Genomic DNA, 13,945 nt, shown 5'->3' with positions numbered 1-13,945 from the left:
GGTTTAAGTTTAAAAAAAAAAAGTTCCTGATGGTTTCTCAACTGTCTAGTCTTGACTCCATGTGCAGACGGGGTCGTGGGAGTTTCGTACGACTGATGTTGATATTTGTAAGATATGCCCCCCCAAAAACCTATGAAGACATTTCAATGAAATCTGGTGGAACATTCAGACGCAGACGGAGGAAAAACTGAAGCGCTTTGGTTCAGATCCAGGAATTGTTCTTGAGGGATTACTTACGGGTTATTGTGAAGCATCCAGTTAAAATATTTCCAAAAATGTTTTCTGCTATTAAAGGATAGGTTCACAATGGTTCAAGTGTGTTTTAAAACAACAGTCAGGTGCCCATATAAACACTGAGGTTATCCTCGCTGTAATCATTCCTCCTGTTCATACCGGCTATTAAAAGATCCCCTTCAAATGTGCTTTCAATGTAAGTGATGAGGGCCAAAATCCACAGTGTGTCCACACAGTAATTTTGTGCAAGAATGCATTCAAAAGTGCATCTGAAGCTTATATGAGGCTTCAGCAGTCTGAGTTAATCATATAAAGTGGATATCTGCCACATTTACAGTCTTTTTAGCATCAAATTCCCTCTTTGTGTTTCCCTGTTGAGCTGCGGTGGAAGTATAGTAACAAAAAGAGGGACTTTGATACTAAAAAGACAAAAAAAACTTGTGTCCCCCATCACTTATATTGTAATTGCATTATGAAGGGATCTTCTAATGGTCAGTATGAACAGGAGGGATGATTACAGCAAGAAAAAATATATTTCAATGTTCATTTGGGCTCCTGACTGTTGTTTTAAGGCAGACTTGAAAAACTGTGAAGCCTTTCTTTAAAAAAAGCTTTCACAATCCTCTAGATGACTGAGTGCAGTCAACAGTGTGAATCACACGCTAAATGTGACAATTTAATGGTTTAGAGTTCAGCTTTAATTTGGCACTTTGCATTCATTTGTAGGGTTCCTAGTGTTTGATAACACCTCTATAAATATAACTGAACAAAAAGACCTCCTACCTGTGTGCACATGCAAATCAAATGTTTTCTGTCCACACATCTTTACCAATTACAAATACATATAGTCCCTAAACGTACATTTCTTCAGAGATCAGACTAAACCACAGTGCCTTGCTTAAGAGCACTTACAGCTGGTGGCAGTGAGGATGTAAAACCAGCTTTAGTTCAGGGATTATTTTAAGAATTACATTGAAATTTTAGGATTCAGCATGTGCTTTTTTAAAAAAAATATAATTTGTATTGTGTTGGACCCTGAACCATAAACCGAATCTATTCTTTGGACTAGCGTGTATGGTTAATGGGTTTTGTAGTCTGGAGTTAGGGTTAGGCTTGAGGTATACGTTTCTATGTTTTTTTCTATGGTTTTTGGTTTAAAATGTGTTTGGTCGAGAGTTAGGGTTAAGATTTAATTTGAGGTTTAGGATTCCGGGTTTATTTAGAGGGTGCAGGATTTAGACTTTGAGGTTACGGTCGGAGTCGAGACTTTAACTTGAGGTTTCAGGTTGAGGAAGAGGTTTGCTTTGCATTCAGTTTAAAGCATGATGTCAAGAGGTGAAACGTCTCACTTCTCATCTCTTTGTCTTCAGTGGTCCGGCCCAGTGACATCAGTGTTTGGGATGTCGAACCGCCGTCTTTGCTACTGAAGCTGGTGGTTACACACACACAAGTCTCTGCAAAGATATAACTATTTGTTATCATGCAGTGTAGGACATCTTATTCAGTAATGCATTTTTGGCCCTGAAGTGGTATAAATTGGGAAACACTGAAGGAAGAAAGATGCAAACTAAGATGCAGAGAAGAAGAGATGGGACGTGGTGATTATTGAAGTGTTGTGTGGATGGTTGATAGCAAAACTACAGCACACACAGAGAGAGAGCTTTGTTAACTAAAGTGGAGGCTTTTAAAGTGTCAGAGCAGCATTGATCTGTATCTGGATGTCTTATCTGCATCGGGGAAAAAAACTTGTTAATGCAGGTGGAAATGTATGCAGAACGCAATGCAACTGGAAGTTTTATCAGATCAGCCCGACTGTATCTGGAGGTGTTCTGGCTTGTGTTGTTATCAAATCTCTGCCAGGTGTAAATGATATCTGTACAGTTTGGCTACATTCCTAAGGGGAACTTAACGAGCTGAAAAGACACCTAACTCCACCTCTTCCTGTCCGTCAATCGCTACAGATGAGCTCCTCGTCTGCAAAGTCCAAATAAGTAGAGCCCACGCTGCTTTCCTTGACCTGAGATGCATTGTGGGTGCTTTCCTCCCAGCGAGGATGCGCAAGAGATGAGATTCAATTAAAGATCTATAGCAGCGTCTGGTCGTCACAGAATAAGATACAAATAGACAATTTAAATCCATTAATTAGCCTCCTGATGGAACAGAATGGATAACAAAAAAGCTGTATGTGTTTAAATAAACTATGGCTTATTTAGTGTGTGATTGTCCTTTTCAGGCTCAATAGTATTATTTACCAGCCACACAGACTCAAGAGGAACTTGTCTATTTGATTGTTTTTTCTCTGAGAAGCTATAAGTGTATAAAACGTCTCTATCAGCTGTCACCAGTCACACACTGAAGCTCTGAGCACATGACAAACCGATGACCGAAGCAATAATTAAAGATCTGCCTGACAAACGTTCATGTAATTAATTTAACAGCCGTACACACACCATAACAGCGGGCTGTCTAACCTTAAAACCGATGTTTTCTTCCTCACTAGTTTCTGTCCACCATCCAGTACTTTGTGCCATAAAAAATCCAGATGTTAGATGTTTAGCTGATTATGCAATCTGAGCTAACAGGGAGCTTTCCTCTCCTTGGGAAATTGAATTTTTTCCACTTATTACATTGCAGTTTAAGAAACCAGAACGGAAAACGGAGCGAAATAACATTAATCTGCTGACTAAACCCTGACTAGTTCATCCCTATTGTCTCCCGCCTGGATGTAAAAACCTTGATTTGATGTGTTTTGACTGGACTCGATAGACTTCTGGATCACGGACGGAAACACTGGAAAAGCATCCTGTGTTTGTTGACTAGTGCATCATCTCCACCTGCGAATGAAATTACCGTTTCTATATCTGATCACAGTGCGGACAGAATGAGAACTCCAAATCTGAAAGGTCACAAGTTGATTAAAGGTATAAGAAACATAATTATGTAACACAAAATGACTTTACTTTTCTGACTTTTTGCCCACCTGCACTTCTAAAGCTCACTAATTAGCATGTTATCATCTCGTTGGCCGGGCACAGTAACATCTTGTAAAGCTGATGTCATCGTGAGGTTGCTAGACTTCAGGAAGTGACTTCTGACAGCCAAGAAATAGTCACGTAATGCCTGTAAACTGCAATATGTCATTAATTATGCATCAGTTCTTTGTAAGGATTAAAATAACAAGCTATAACATGGTAATTTGTGACCGCAGAGGTGCAGGAAGGCAGATTTTTTTTTAAGCTTTGGCCAGAAACAGACTAGCTGTTTCCCTCTGCAAACCTGCTGCTGAACTGTAGCTGCATGTTTAACACACAAACATGAAAGTTGTATTGATCTTCTCATCTGACTTTCTGCAAGAAAGCACAGATGTGTATTTCTAAAAATATCTGTTGCTTTAAGGGGGGCCCCAAGCCAAAAAGGTTGGGAACCACAGATCTAGATCACATATCTGAGATACAGAACACATGTTCTAACTTTCGCTCAGTTCAGCGTGTAGAAGCAGGCTGTCACACGGTACAACTGGACACAAAAAGCATAGAACATCATAGAGCAGCAATAAAACCGAGAACATATTATCATGACAGAAATCTCTCTTTTAATCAAAACACCCACCCACACACACACACACACACCACTTCACTCACGGTCCCACCCTGCAGCAGACACACACACCCTGCTCTGGTTGTGTGAAAGTGTTCACAAACAGTTGACCACTCAAAAACACACACACATAAAAATTTACTATAATTAAAAATAAAATCGTTTTCTGCTGAATTTCTTGGGAACATGCACTAACAAACTCAGACAGAGAGACACAATAAAAACTACACAACAGACTGATGAGCAGGGGGTCAGACCGAGTTTGTATGTGACTTTTTTTTTAACCCCACCTCACACTTTGATAGACATGTGTCGGTTCTAACCGGCTAACATGATGTTAACTAACATGTTGCAAATTTAGCGACTTTCTCACTAGATTTGGCGACTTCTAAGACTTCATACAGACCATTAAAAGATCCACAGGCCTCCTTCTGTGCAAAAATGTGTTTAAAAGTTTATCTGAAGCTAATATGAAGCGTCCAAATGAGTCAAATCAAGTAGATATCTTTCAACGTTACAGTCTTTTTAGTGCCAAAGTCCCTCTTTTTGTTACTATACTTCCACCACAGCTCAACAGGGAAAAACAAAGAGGGAATCTGATGCTAAAAAGACTGTAAATGTGGCAGATATCCACTTGTTATGACTCAAATGCACTGAAATGCATTTTTGCACAAAATGACTGCGTGGATTCTATGATTTTTGGCCTCCATCACTTACATTGAAACCACATCTGAAGGGGAAATTTTAATAGCCGGTATGAACAGGAGGAATGATGACAGCGAGGTAAACCTCTTCCTGTGTTCATATGGGCACCTAACTTATCCTTTAACTGCTCATCATCATCATCATCATCATCATCATTCTTTGGAGGGAGTCCACAGTATTTCTCAGTGAATCAGTGCTAACTAGGCTCTCTGGACTGATTGCGTTCAGTAAGTAGAACAGAGCAGGCATAAATCGAAAACCGCAGATTTTCATGGAGGGGTCTGACAAGGTCAAAACACTGTATTCATTTTTTGGTAGCATTTTGCAAGATTGGAGTCATTTCCCATCATGGAAGCATCCCTCGAGTTTCCAGCATCCAGCAGACTGACGTACTTACTGGCCTCAGTATATAAACAAATCAGATAAGAAAAATGTTACCACTTTTGCTGACACCGACCCTCCCGTTTTGTCTCATTCCCCAGTGCTTTTCTCCATCATCCATCTTCATCGAGCAGCTCAAAGGGAGGATTCGTCTGTGATCTTAAATTTTCATGTTATTGTCTGTATCAGTGACAAAACAGACAAAATTCCTGGAAGCGTTTCTGTTGTGGTGAATGTATTTAGTTTACACAAACAGAAACTTACTGGCCTCACTGCTCGTTAACCAGAGGGTCATACTCAGTTTAAAGTGCAGCTACCTGGCTGAAGGGACAATTCTGGTTACTCACAACTCGAGTCTTATTTTCTTTACTTTAGTTTAGTTTAGCCATTAATCATTTCTGACAGTAATAACATACTCAGTAAGTTAATTAAAACTAAAAAGAAGTGTCTTGGAGAGTTAGGAATGACGGCCAAAACTAAGTAAATTAGATTTATAATCAACCAGAATTGCCCTTTAATTATCTCTTAGAGTAGACATTTTTATTTTCCTCCCTCATTGTCGTGCAAAGCTGTGTGCGGTAAGATGAACACACTGTGTGTCTTTACTTGTTAAAACAACAAATTCAATGACAGTCTTTGCAAATCAGAACAATATCAGATACTATAAACAACAGCTGGACCACAGATCTTGTAAAAAATTGAGTAAAATCAAGAAACTGTCATGTTACACCGCTCATCTGGATCAAATTAAATATAAAAATATTGATTTATGGTGCCTAAAGGAACATTTTATTATACTTAAAAATGGATGTATAATTGATTTTTAATGTATCGCTTTGATATACCCGTTCAACAAAAAAAAAGACCAATGACGAACAATGACCCCTCTGAGGTTTTAAGGCCCAGAATGAACATACTTTCCCTCTATGTCAGCCGTGTGTGTGTGTGTGTCTGCATTTGGCTGTGTGTGTGTGTGTGTGTGTGTGTGTGTGTGTGTGTGTGTGTATGTGCGTATGTGTTGGCGCTGTATTCACACACTCATCCGCCTACTTCCTGTCTCTGAATTATGATGCCATCAGTGTGAGCCCCTGCTCTATCAGCTGGGATCTACCAGCTACGGATGTTAGCTTTGGGATTTATACACACACACACACACACACACACACACACACACTCACACACACACTGGCTTGCTGGTAGAGAAAGGAAAAGGCGTAGTCAGTGGTTCTGCTGACCAGATGTGTTGGTTTGTGAATCAGAACCGAAAGAAGGAGAGCGAGCAGCGCTGGGTTCTTTAAAAAAAAAATGTTCAGCTAATCTCACTCCTTCCCTCCAGTAATCTGTTTCTCCTCATCCTCTCTTCTATCTAAACCCTGGGTGTGTCTCTCCTCGGTGCCTGCTTCAGTAGGCGGTGAATTTCCCAGGAATAAGCACTGATTTGGTGATTTGCAGGTCCCAAAGATGTCTAGACATCAGGCTACATTTAGTTAAAAAGTTATGTTTTTTTTTCTGTTTATCCAGGATACACATAACCGTTGTTTCTACAACATTTAAATGATTATATTTCACTGTGAAGCAGGTCCAAACTACTGATTTAAATATAGGCATTTAAATGCTGTTCAACAACAGTTATTTGTAAGCTAGACATTGAAAAAAAAAAAAAACACTGCAGCCTAATTTACCCCATTTTTGGATCTGAAAATCACCAAGTCAGTGCCTACTGGGAGGTTTTCTTGTTTGAAACCAGTAACATATCATTCTGGTGCACTTGAAGCTTACAGTTAAGCTTTCTAGGAAATTCCCCAAATGTACTATATAAAACAATAGCAGATGAAAAAGGCAGTTTCATGTACTGGTATTGTTACAGCTACATTTTCAAAAGCAGATTGTTCAGTTTTTGTGGGGTTTTTTTGCACTATAACCCACTTATAGCATATTTATAACAAACTTAGAGATTATTGTACAAATACAAGACCAAACATAACGACTGTTGCCACCGACATGCACAGACAGACAGATAGGAGCACATACTGAATAACTGAGGACAACATACTGAATGATGGACACATTATGAATCAACAGATCCAGCAAGAACACAAACTCATAACAGCCACAATCCCAGTTGTAAATTTCACACGTTTAAAATAATATCAGTGTGAATAATGGGCAGTGTTCAGATCAGAATCCTTCAACTCAACACGCTGTAAGATTTTATCTCCTCACTGTGATCACCGACAAAACCAGACTGGAACAGACTTGAGTCCAATCAGTTGTGACACCCGATTCATTATGTGTGTTCCTGTCTTAATGAGACACTTATTGTTGCCTTGTGTTGCAAGTCATTGACTCACATGTGTGCTAATAATGTTTATTGTCACGCAACCTATTTAAATCTATTTCACTACACAGTGACACACTCCCTACTGAACAAAGAACAATCTGACACACTGAACCACCATCGAACCAAACATTCATCTTTTTTACTATGTTATTAGTTTGTTTTTACAAAATTCAGCTTAAAGGCACAAAAGCTCCTTTGAAATCAATCGAGTCTAGTGTTTCAGTCTGTGTGTGTTTGTGTGTATCTTCTCATTAGCTGCCTGCAGCTGAGTTTAACTTTCAAAAAGCCTCTGTTTTACACTGAAAAACACTGCAACTTAAACCTGCATTAATGATTTTTTTTTGGCAATTTGAAGGCACCAGAAACAAATTGTGAACACAAGTTATCACCTTTTGAGTTGTCAAACTTGTAAGCAAACAGTTATTTAGCAGTTACAGAGCAACATTATCATTCATTTGGAGTTTCACCTGATGAATGTTAAGTCCACTGGGTTTTTACCAAACCAGTAAATATCAAACAATGAGCTGAAACTGGCTAGCTTGTCATTTGATGCATTGTTTTTATAAAAAAAATACTTTGAGAAAACATGCAGAAAGCACAAAACACAAATGAAGAAAACATCTTTATCGATTTGACAATTCATGCACAACATTTCAAAAACACAAAGAATACAGAAACCTGCTGCAAATACAGAAAACACAACCAGTACTCTCTCTCTCTCTCTCTCTCTGTTGTACGGAAAGTTTCCAGAGTTGAAACTTTCAGTGTTTGCTGCTTTTTCGACTTGGTGTTCTATAAACAACACGTATAGGAGAAACCTGTTCTGTTATCTGGGTAGAGGATTAGAGAAACCTGATTACTCCATCCAGGTTTTTTTCCTGGAGAGAACTAATTTGTAGGCCATGTATACAACATAACTGGGTTTCTAATCATCTTACACGTGAGCATGTGAGGGACAAAGACTTCAGACAGGAATGTTGACAGCATAGCAGCAGGATGCAGTGACAGACATTTACACATACGTCTGAATAGAAAACGGGGAACAGGGGTGAACTGAAATGATGTTGGACAGGGTGACTGAGTGAAGAACTTCCTGTACTAATTTCCTCTGCCAACCAGATGCAGACAGTTTTAGAAATGACCGTACTTCCCTCTGAGAGAGGACAGCTGAATTTGACTCATCATGTCATCTGAAGCTGGTTCATTTCCTCCTCAGCAAACTGGAAAATATCAAACATTCACCAAAATGCACCAAAAAGAGTAGACAATTATGTTATTCAGATTTTTTCAGGCATTAGTCTGCCTCTGATCCACGGTGACTCACACTGAGGTTGTTCTGTGTTTTATAAGCTCATGGAAAACACTTCCAACAACCATCACAACAGATGAATCAGTAGAAAATTTTTTGAAAAGCGCCTTAATGGACCATACTGGTGGTTTGGCATTGTTTAGCACATTTATCATTAACATGCCATAAGTCTTTAAACTGATTTCCTTCCTTCCTTTCAAAAAGCCATTGCTTAAAGAGGCTCTATCATGAACATTTCTAGGTCTATATTTATATTCTGGGGTTATACTGGAATATATTTGCATGATGTACAGTTCAAATAACTCCTTTTTTTAATCTTATACTGGTCTTTTATGCATCACCTCAGTTCAGCCTCTGTCAGAAACAAGCTGTTTTAGCTTCTGTCTCTTTAAGGCCCCCCTCCTCCCCTGACGAGCCTACTCTTTTCTGATTGGCTAGCTGCCACCCAGCAGACCCCCAGCTGCCCCAGAGGCTACGTAAACAAACAGTAATATTCAGATTTCACCTCTTTTTTTGTTTTTTTTCTCGAAATGGAAACTTCTCAAATACATCCGTACATGTTCGAGCCCAAATCTGATCCGAAATATGTGAGCGGACAACATGACCGACACACGGAACAACCTTATCAGCAACCTTAGTAACAAAGGCTGCGGAGCGGATGGCCGTTTATAGGCATGTGTGAACAATCTGATGTCATGATGAGGAGGAAGTCATTTTGCAAACGAAGCGTTGAGAGAAGGCTGAAGCCCTGCTTTTGACTTTCAGGCAGTATTTTTACATTTGTCCACCTCAGATTTTGGAACTTTGACCATGTTTAACGTAGACATCCAACATCATAACAGTATAAAAACAACAACAGAAAATCTTTAAAAGCATATGTCCCCTTTAAAGTTTGGTATAGTTTAGTTCTTGCTCAAAAAACTTTAAACTTGCCGCCTGCAGCTGATTCATCACACTGAACATTTAATTGGTTTTAGTTACAGTTGTGTGCAAAGACTGTTTTGAAAATGTCTTTAAACTTTAATAGAGGAAATGATCTACTCCTCATTTTTCTGTCTCCTTCCTGTTTGACCACTGAATTGGATTTTCTGACATCCTGCCTCATTAGCAAAACACAGTTGGGAATCCACCTATGAGTTTTCAGGTGTCAGAGGATCCTTGATGCACCAGAGAGAGTTTTTAAAATGGTACATGCTCATTACTACATGATGACATAACTTTGACAAAACAAAGTCAACTGATTTTAAGACCATAGATCACACATCATACTAGAATTAATTGAAGCAATTAGCACTTTTACCGCATTCACTCCCCTTATTGGTACATCCCAGTTACCATACCTTGAATAATACTTCCATCTCCAAGGCACATCTGGTGTTCACTATGACCATCCAATGATGAAATCCTCCATGATGTGGTGTGTGTGTTTTGCGGTTAAAAGTGTAGCAGACCTGTAAAGCTGCAATGCTCATCAACAGAAGACACATTTTGCTGGATAGATGCTATGTTAGCATTAGGCTAAAAGAGCAGCTTGGACCTGTTTATCAAAGGTCACCAACTGTCATTGGGTTTTTACCTCTGGGAACCATGAATGTCTAAACTGTATCAGATTTTATAAGAATCTACATGAAAAGTTGTTGAAATTTTTCCCTCTGAACCAAAGTGGTGGACCAACAGACCAACAGGTTGGTCGCTATCTTTAAAGTTGCATCACTAACATGGCTCAAATCTCATGGTAGCTTTAGGAAACATCTGGCAGTAATATAAATGTGTGTGTTGCAGATAATTGGATAAAAAAAACACTGTTTCGGTCTTTTTTAAATCCTGTTTTTATTTATTGGCTTTTCTATGTCTGGTGTCGTTAATATACATTTAACATACATTTCTCTTTACTGTGCTACTATTTGACTTATGTTTAATTTTGTTGTAGATCAGTGGTTCCCAACCTGGGGGCCATGAGCCTCTGAGGGGTCCCCAGATAAGCCCAAGAGATTGTGAGATGATTACAGGGATAAGAAAGATTTTTCTGAAGCATTCTCTCATTTTTTTTTTTTTTTTTTAAATATTGCATTCGTTGCACTTTTCAGGTACCCAAGAATCATTCAAACTGAAGACATGAGGAGGAAAAAATCAGTCTTTGACCTGCTCACAACTTAAAAACATAAAGATGGTTGCATTGCTCTGTTTTCATGGCTTGCAAGGAACCATTGTTGTAGAAGTTCAGTGCTTGGTCTTCACTTCCCTTCAACTTTTGGGAAGCACCGGTTGCTCTTTTGTTATGTATATATGAAACTGGCTTATTTTTTTGTTACCAGCTAGTTCTCAAATCATGTCTCTGTTTACAGCGTTTCTTCTATTACAGCACAGACTTGAATCTGCCAGACTGTATAAGCAGTATATTAAATTCAGCAGTGTTCAGTCTGACAATAATGGCAGGTTGACATGTCTCTAAAACTCTGGCTGTCCAGTCAACAAGTTACTTGTCAGTCATGTGAGTTTTGTTTACAAGCCCCCATGTGCTTGTAAAATACTTGGTGTGAAAGAGCAAAAAAATAAACACACAGCTCTCAACTCCAACCTGCAGCCCACTGAGTCTGAACTTCATTTCATAATATCACCACAAGCTGTTTTATATTTACAAATGAAGAATTGAGAGTCACTCCTGACTCTTAATTTCCTCCCGCTCATTTCTTGTTTTGTTGTGGAGGAATTGAAGGCAGCAGACAACTCTGCAGTGAGTCAGTCCAGTATCTGCAGCTCTAAGGAGGGAAGTACAGGCTTTTCCAAAACTGTGTGCATCTATTTTGGACTTAAAACAAAACAAAGACAAAATCATTACGCAAAGTTCTTCATTCAGTATCCTTTAAATATAAAGGATTTAGTCTGTACAAATGTCTGTCAGACTGTGGTCAGACTGCTGACCAATCTGTTAAATCAGAGCCTTGTTGCACATTTGGGGGTTTCCAGACAAGTCTCAAGTACATGTCCAAGTCACATTTCCTCTATTTATGAGAAAATTGTACGTCAAATCTTTCAAGTATGCTGTTAAATGACTGAGATTTAGAGATATCACTCCAAAATCCATGCCCAAACCCCTGCACCACCTGATGCCCTGCAGTGGACAATGGCTAAACCTTAGATAGAGCTGTGGGGACATCTCTAATGGAATCAATGCCCTCCAAAAGCCAGGCTCACCAAGTTTAAGCCACCTCTGACCCCGAGAACACAGACTAAATCCACTAGGGCCATCGTCTGCATGGGTCAATGTGGTGTTTATACCTGTAGCCTGAGACCATCCCAACCCTGTTTTTGTTAACTCTCTTTTATTCATCCATCCACCCATCTAGCAGCTTATCCAGGTCCAGCAAGATAGCCCAGACATCCTTCTCCCCACCCCAGTCATGTCAGCTTCTCATTTAATCCCCCTTCAGTGTTCGGGGTCTTGGGCTTGAGAGTGACATGGAATTAAGTTGCTGCAGGTTGGAACGTACAGTATTTTGATAAAGCTTCATTTTCAGGTTCAGCTCCCTCTTCACCCTCATTCGTGAACAAGTTCGGAAGATGCTTGAGCTCCAGACTTGGAGGTGTCGACACTCATACCAGCGGCAAACCATCCCAGTACGTGCTGGAGGCCATTTGAATTACATAGTCCGCCAAAGGCAAAGATGCAATTCTCAACCATACTTGACGCTCTCTCTTGCTGCACCTAGAGATTCAGTCCAACAAAATCAACAGAATTGGTGACAAGAGACATCATTCAGTGAGAATGCACTTGACTTCCTGCTGAATGAATGCGGACACACCTCATTTATACAAGTACCAGATGGCTTGTGGTAACAACTCCGGCATCCCGTATTCTCATAGGAAACCCTGCAAGAAACTCTGAGAGACAAGTCACGAGTCTTCTCCAGGTCCAAAAAATGCAAAACTGGATGGAGAACTTCCACAAACCTTCAACTGATCAACATTTTATCTCCCTCTTTTACCTTGCAACCCTTTCCCCTGCAGGACACTGGACCTTTCACAGTGAACATGTAATATGTGTATAGACGGATCATTTGGGTTATCTTCCAAAAGAACGCCATTCTGTAAAAATATTCCCAGTTACAATGCAATACAGTGGAAAAGGATGGCGTCTCTGGCAGTCCAACAATGTCATAAATTCTTGAAAACTCATCAAAACAATCAAACGGTCAAAAATAGTCACATTTGTTTTCAACAGAACCACTGTTGACCATTACAGGGTCAACAGGCCTGCTAATTTGAAAAGCTATTTTCAGTGTTCAGTGGGAAATATTCAACAAAATAGTTTCTGGTGATGATTTACTTTTCAAATCAAATGATAAGAATTTGTTTTTTCATTTTTTTAAACATACACAGCTGGGATCAGATCAACATAGCTACTGTGGAAAAGTCTTATCAGTATGATCTACGGTATTCTTTACTCTTGTGAAACCGAGTAACCCTGACCGCACCATTAGTCTCCTACATTTATGAATGAATGTTTCCTCTTTCGTCTGCTGACCTTTTACCTCCTTATTCTCTGCAGCTTGTCTGATTATTGTTTTTGGAAGTTTTTATGACGCATTAATGATTATGAGTTTCACTGACAAATACAGAGAAGTGAGTTTAATTACAGTCAAGGGAGCTGTGTGCTTGTGTTTGTGCGTGGTTTGATCACCTCTAAAAAGGGAATTGTCACTGACTGACCTGGCTGGTTTATTAAAGGTTGAGGGAGGAAATAACGCCTGCTCCGAACACTTTGTTTGCTAAGTTACTTCTAGTTACTCAGATTGTTCACGCATGCCCATGTAGCCTTTGTTACTAACGTTGTTACATGGGTTCATGTTGTCCAGATGCATATTTCAGACTGGACAGGGGCTCAAACATGTAAAAATGTGTTTGAGAAGTTTCTATTTTGAGTAAAGAACTAGATAACTACTGTAGTTTGTTTATGTAGCTTTCAGAGCCAGAGGAATCTTCCTGAAGCTGACCAATCAGAACAGAGTAAGCTCATCAGGACCGGAGCCTTAAAGAGACAGGAGCTAAAATGGCCTGTTTCAGACTGAGAGGCTGCATAAAGGACCAGTATCGGATAAATAGGAAGTTTTTTTTTTAACAGAATATCATGCAAAGATATTGAGTAGAGCCCCAGAATATAAATATAGACATGAAAATGTGCGTCATACGTCCCCTTTAAAATGTAAACATTTATTTTGGGACCAGACACTGATTTGCATGACAAACTTTAGGTACAGTATATCTACCCTGAACTGAAGGTGTGTGCAGGGGTGGATGGTACTTACATATATGAGCTGTCTTGATACACTGTAAATGAAAACATATGATCTGTATATTTGTCTCTACATATGTCTTTA

The 13,945-nt window shown here is 39.4% G+C and overlaps 1 long non-coding RNA gene across 1 annotated transcript; it reads left to right on the top strand.

Annotated features, from left to right (window-relative positions):
* Positions 1 to 9,764: 9,764 nt before the first annotated feature.
* Positions 9,765 to 11,709, top strand: LOC121894323. Its single transcript, XR_006095518.1, has 3 exons — positions 9,765 to 10,252; positions 10,498 to 10,561; positions 10,655 to 11,709. It is a non-coding gene; the product is annotated as an uncharacterized LOC121894323 (long non-coding RNA).
* The last annotated feature ends 2,236 nt before the right edge of the window (positions 11,710 to 13,945 follow it).

Source organism: Thunnus maccoyii, chromosome 3 (genome assembly GCF_910596095.1).
Source record: "Thunnus maccoyii chromosome 3, fThuMac1.1, whole genome shotgun sequence".
Classification (NCBI taxonomy): Eukaryota; Metazoa; Chordata; class Actinopteri; order Scombriformes; family Scombridae; genus Thunnus; species Thunnus maccoyii.
This window is presented reverse-complemented; position numbering and strand designations above follow the sequence as displayed.